General features: G+C 30.0%; 1 pseudogene; it reads left to right on the top strand.

Annotated features, from left to right (window-relative positions):
* The first annotated feature begins 431 nt into the window (after positions 1-431).
* LOC102592685 (metalloendoproteinase 3-MMP-like) lies at positions 432-1,494 on the top strand (annotated as a pseudogene).
* The last annotated feature ends 4,228 nt before the right edge of the window (positions 1,495-5,722 follow it).

The following is a 5,722-nucleotide window of genomic DNA, read 5'->3' as shown; positions in this document are numbered from 1 at the left end:
CATATTTCGTTTGACATCCGAGTGATGGAATGCGCGTTAGACTGTTCACAGTAGTTCTATCTGTAGTTAACAACAATATTGTTGATGAATTTTAAATTTACAGTATACAACTTAGTAATTTTTTTTTAAAAAAATTTGGCCATATTTTCTTATATTTTAGTTATGCGTTTCTTTAGATAAGAAACAATAAATTTATTATTTTTAGGAAAAAAAAAGAACTCTAGAAATCCATTCAAACTAATTTTACAAAATGTTAAGGAAAAAACAATTTCTTGACGATGACCTTCACCTTCTCATTGTCTCATTTCCATGCCAGCATTTCTTGTTTTCTACAACAACAAAAAGATAAAAATTTATAGATATATGTAACGAAAATCTTCGAATCTAGTACATCAACAAAAATTAGTTCCTACTCATTTCGCAAACTCGAAATGAGAATTATTTTATTCTCCCTCGTTAATATTGTTGCTTTAATAATCGTTGCTTCATCTGCCCCTGTTTCTGCTCATTTTTCCCCTGTTTCTGCTCATTTTTACAATAACGTTTCAACAATTCCTCGTTCTTTAATTCCTTGTAATTCTACCTGGAACCATTTCAACAAGTACTTGGGTTGCCGCGTTGGCCAAAAAATCAAAGGATTAGCTAAAATCAAATAGTATTTTCAACATTTCGGGTATATTGATAATTCTTTGAGAAATGATTTTACAGATGAATTTGATCAACTTCTTTTTTCAGCTCTCAAGACTTATCAATTGAACTTTAATCTTAACATCACCGGAGAATTCAACATCCCCACTCTTCAACATATGGTAAAGCCAAGATGCGGAAATCCAGATATAGTAAATGGCACTACTCATATGAACTCCGGCAAAACTCCAACGGATCATACGGTGGCTCATTTCTCATTTTTCGAAGGCCAACCACGTTGGCCTTCGAGTAAGAGTAAATTAAAGTATGCATTTCTACCAGAGAATCAGTTGACGGATTATGTTAAGGTGGCTTTTAGGAAGGCGTTTGATAAATGGTCGAAAGTAACTCCGTTAACTTTCAAAGAGATGGATTCTTATAGATTGGCGGATATTCGAATCGGTGTAACTCCGTTAACTTTCAAAGAGATGGATTCTTATAGATTGGCGGATATTCGGATCGGGTTTTTTGTCAGAGACCATGGTAATGGTAACCCGTTTGATGGACCCATGAAGATTTTGGCACACGCGTTTGCACCTCCAACAGGGTTTTTCCACTTAGACGGCGAGGAGAATTGGGTGGTTGACGGCGAGTATTTGAAAGAAGGGATGGTGGATCTTGAATCAGTTGCGGTTCATGAAATCAGGCATTTATTGGGTTTGGATCATTCGTCCGAAAAAGAAGCAATTATGTTTCCGACACTTGAAGATGGAACGAGGAAAGTGGTATATTGATGGGGCACAAATGTTATACGGGTCAAACCCAAATTATAATGGGTCAAGTACTGTTTACACACACCGTCAATAGAATGATATTGGTGGATACTCCACTTTTGGTTCATTGTGCCCACATTGGATTATTGGATTTTTCTTAGCATTGTTGCTTTCGATTTCTATTTAGTTAGTGTGTATTATTATTTTAATCGTATGATTTGATTATTTTTGAAATATTTTGTGGAGACACCTAATTTTTTGAAAATTGGTGATTTCGAAATTTTGATCCTCGGTTGATCCATGCACAAGTTTTGGCTATGTAGCATGTAGGTTCAAAAGTTCAAGATCACCCACCTTCAAGATTATTTTGTACGATTATGTTTAGCTTAGTCGACTTTGAATCAATGACTAATTAAGAGAGCGGATATACAAATGTATGGTTTGCAATTTAATTTGAATAAATTTCCATGAGTTTAGGCTGATCAAACCATAAGAACTTGCTTCCTATTATAACTTTTTACTATAGAAAAGAGGAGAAGCTTTTCGTCTTTAAATATTGTTGACACCCAATTTTGGTCCTCCACAATATAGATTAATCATCGAGCTTTTTTAATTTCAAACGATTTGAAATAATTAGCTTTATAGATTTAAATTTTTTTTCAAGTTATTTTAAAATTATTGTCATTTTTAAAAAATTTAAATAATATATATGTTTTTGTATAATTATGTATATAATTAGTACCTTTTATGAATATTCAAAAATTGTCTTAAAAGAATTTTTTTAATTAAGCATTTTGTTAATTATGTTAGTTTAGTAATAGTTATATTTTTGAGTTAATGAGTTTATAATTAAGTTAATTAGTTTATATTAATTTTTCATGTTTAATTTTTAGCCGAATCACCAATTAAACTCAAATTGGCTAAATTCTTAATTTCAATTGACTACAATTCCCAACACATACGCACAAGATACGTATACGTGTCTTGTTCTTATTCCTCTACACTGCTTATGTTTAACTTCTTGCTTAAAATTTGTCCAGTTAAGGATTGAACTAATAATGTTTATTTTTGTTTACATATTAATCCATGAGGGTGTGAATTTGTGGAATTAGCTTTCCTCCCTAAAGTTTCTCTATTACCGTCTATATCTTATTTTGTTTCTTAGTTTGTTATTTTCGTCTAATATCTCATGAATTTGTTGTACATTTGAGTTCACTTGTTTCTGATTTTTTTTATATCATAAACTGATCGATTATGTTTAGCTTGTTCTAATCACGGTTTGAATTTTTGCATTACAAGTTGGATGAGACCTGATCGCCTTGAGTCATTCCCAAATCCAAGTCCGAAGGGACTAGCATACTGACCAGGAGGATGACATACATATATATAAGTTCTGAATATACAGGTGGAAAGGGGCTGATATACATTCGTATACATCTGATATACACAAGATGTATACACTTCGAAAATGGGCTAAAAGGCCCAAAACGTGGCAGTGACCAAATTCCATGGGCAGAGAGGATTTGGTTCATTATTTCCTTTAATTGTCCGATTATTTTTGCTTACAAATTGTTTGTTTTGATCGTTGGGTTAACCTCAACTTTAAATAACTTAATTGAATCCCCTAAAAGATGAACTAATTTCTTTTGTGTTGGTTTATTTGATTTTATCTATTCTTGTCTTTAGTTCAATTAAATCTTTGGTCAAATCGTAGCTATTTTTAATTGGTCAAATTATTTCAAGACATCTTTATTTCTAAAATGATTCAAAAGCCTTTTTCTTACTTAGTCATTTTGGCTAAAATTTTATTCACTTTCAAATTATTTTAAAAAGTGTATTTGTCAAAAAATTCAAATGTTTTCATTTTCTCAAAAAAAATTAGCCAAATATTTTTAGTCAAGTCATCAGATAACCACGTGTTGACAGCTACTTTAAGTGCTAATACCTTCTTAAAGTAGAAATAAGAACCTTTTACCCATTTTCTCTAAATTTTTAAAGGTTTATCTGTTAGAGTTTTTTTAAAATTAAGTTTTCTTAATTTATTTAAAAAAATTAAGTGACAACTCTTTTTCTAAGTATTTTTCTTAAATTGTTCTACAGGAAGGTAAAACCGCGACATAACAAATATGTCAACAATGCCAAACTTGAAATTTGATCTACACATGTTATCATCCATACCCTTCTAATTAATTGATGATTGCCCTTATTCTTTCTTCACCCTTGTTAGAAAAAGTATGACAATATCAACCAAGAACTTTTTTTTAACGGAAAACTAAGTCTATGTCCCATAAGAGCAAAATAATTACAAACAAATACCCTATTTACAATTTATACCCCAAACTATCATGTTGGGAAATGATCTCCTCTACAATTACAATCCTTCCCAAATTCTCCTATTCCCCAGCTCTCCTCTACAATGATACTATCACAATATATTCATATATTATCATGATATTAAAATGATATAATTGAGGAACAACCATTATTTCAACAAGTCAATCATCAATCCTTAATGAGGGACCTTTGAAATCTTTAATGATACCATAACAATTTATTGCATAACATAAAATTGCACAAATAATGAATGATACTGTTGTGCCGTAATTTGACTATCTCTAAAAAAATCACTTTTTGAAATGTTCTAAGTATAAAACAATTTGAGAAAAATACTTAGAAAAGAGTCGCCACTTAATTTTTTAAAGAAATTAAGAAAACTTATAATTTTCAAAGATTTAAACAGAAAAAATTATTTGAAAATACCAAAAAGGGTTCGGGATTCAATTTACATTTCGAGAAGGGTTTAAGCATTCGAACTGTCCGCTAACATGCAGTTGACCTGCGACTTGACTAAAATATATTTGACTATTTTTTTAGAAAAAAGGTGATTTAACATAAGAAGAATAACTTACAATATATATTTTTTTTTTATTTTTTTTTTAAAGTTAAATAAATGACACATTTTATTTTATTTTATTTTTAGAGAAAAGGGATTCAAAATGAAATATTTGACTTGAAATATAAGTGATTAGAATATTACTAAAACTAGATTAATTAGAATTTATTTAATTCATTTTGAAATAACTTGAACCAATTTAATACATTAAAGCATGAAAATCATTTTAAATTAATTGAAGAATAAAAGTTTTGACTAACCTTCTTGAGAAAATGACTAAGTAAGTATTTTTTTTTTAATTAATTGAAAAGGTTTTGACTAACATTTTTTAAAGTTTATTTGAGAAAAACACTTTAACTTAAAAACAATTTAAAAATAAATAAGATGATTAAGTGAAGAGGCGTTAAAACATATATTTTAAGAACAAAAGGTTTAACTTAATTAGAAAGTATAATTTGATCAACATATTTGATTAATAAAATAAATAAAAAATTAAAAGTTAACCAACACAAAGAAAATAACTTATCTTTTGGGGAGTCTAATTAGGTTAATTAATAATTCTAAAGTTAGAGTTGAATAAAAACACATAATAAATAATCACAATTAAATAATTTAAGAGTAAAGGAGAGATTAAATTTGGGCCCTTCTTGGGCCTGCTGCAATTTTTGGGGGGTTTAATTCTAAACCCGTTTTTGTATACACATGGTGTATACTAGTGTATATTAATGTGTATATCAGCCATTTTCATGTATTTCTTGCTTCCAAACACATGTATTTCGCCTCAGCCCTGTATTCCTGCGTTTTTGACCTGTATATCTCTGTATGATGAGTGTATACTTCTGTATACAATATGTATACAGCCCACTTCTGGCTTTTCAAGACCTATGTTTCAGCTTCCTCAACCTGTAAGTTAGCTTCTCTTTCCCTTCGTTGAATCCACGAGGCAGACTCAATGACATAGAGATGCAAAGAGAAGAGAGTCCATCATGGACTCATCGGGAATTGGCAATGCAAAATAAAAGAAGAGATAATGGATAAGAGATCTAATGATTAAGATAGTTTGAAATAAAATAAAGAAAATTTCAACAACATAATTCAACTTGACAAAGATAAAGGCATGCATAATTCACATGGAGAAATTAGTATTCAATTCAAGTCTAACTCTTAGTAAAACACTTGTTTCAGATAGGTGAGCAACTAGAGGGAATGAAAGGTATACTTTTAATCACGATTCAGCAATTACCTTGCGTAGATAAATGATTTCAACTCATTCAACATCCAAAGAAAAAATTTAATTTATTACAACATGCTTATTTCAAATCATGTAAATGAAACTAAGAAACCACACAAGCAAAGAGGGTCACATTCTTACCTCCAATGTTCACTTTTCAAGCTTACTGGAAAGGTATAGTAAGAAAGGAAAAAAAAA

This window comes from Solanum tuberosum, unplaced genomic scaffold, assembly GCF_000226075.1.
Source record: "Solanum tuberosum cultivar DM 1-3 516 R44 unplaced genomic scaffold, SolTub_3.0 scf01137, whole genome shotgun sequence".
NCBI classification, from domain to species: Eukaryota; Viridiplantae; Streptophyta; class Magnoliopsida; order Solanales; family Solanaceae; genus Solanum; species Solanum tuberosum.
Note: the sequence above shows the minus strand (reverse complement) of the source record. Positions and strands in the feature narration are given on the sequence as shown.